The sequence below is a fragment of the Octopus bimaculoides genome, chromosome 20, assembly GCF_001194135.2.
Source record: "Octopus bimaculoides isolate UCB-OBI-ISO-001 chromosome 20, ASM119413v2, whole genome shotgun sequence".
In the NCBI taxonomy this organism is placed as follows: domain Eukaryota; kingdom Metazoa; phylum Mollusca; class Cephalopoda; order Octopoda; family Octopodidae; genus Octopus; species Octopus bimaculoides.
Window position 1 is genome coordinate 112,139 of NC_069000.1, and position 364 is coordinate 112,502.

A 364-nucleotide genomic window follows, 5' to 3' on the forward strand; every position below is an offset into this window, starting at 1 on the left:
GGGAAGAGTACAACTGTCCTCGGAGTCGATTGTGAAGATTGAGGGGGAGAGGGGGAGAGGGGTGAGGCAAACAGAGGTGAAGCCAGACCGGAAGTCGGCGACACGCGGTCGAAGGCGAGCACGTGGAGTCAGTCAGAAAACAGAGAAGTTACGAGAAAGACGCGTTCTGATCAGGAGCGATCGTGTACTCCGCTGCGGTCGACAAGGTAAGCTCCAACGTTTCATTCTGTCCTTTTGCTTCTTGCTGTCTTTTTCCTCCATCACACCATAAGCTATTTCGGCCCATAAGAAAAAAAAAATTATGAGTGTAGTCCGGATTTCTAGTGATATAATTAAACCGTTTTGCGGCGACAGGGACGTGGTC

At 50.3% G+C, this 364-nt stretch overlaps 1 protein-coding gene across 1 annotated transcript in view; it reads left to right on the forward strand.

Annotated features, from left to right (window-relative positions):
• The first annotated feature begins 74 nt into the window (after positions 1–74).
• LOC106878802 (uncharacterized) overlaps positions 75–364 on the forward strand; it is a 9,790-nt gene continuing 9,500 nt past the window's right edge. Inside the window, exon 1 of the transcript XR_008266312.1 lies at positions 75–206. The gene's annotated coding sequence lies outside the window, so the exon portion shown is untranslated. The remainder of the gene's footprint in view (positions 207–364) is intronic.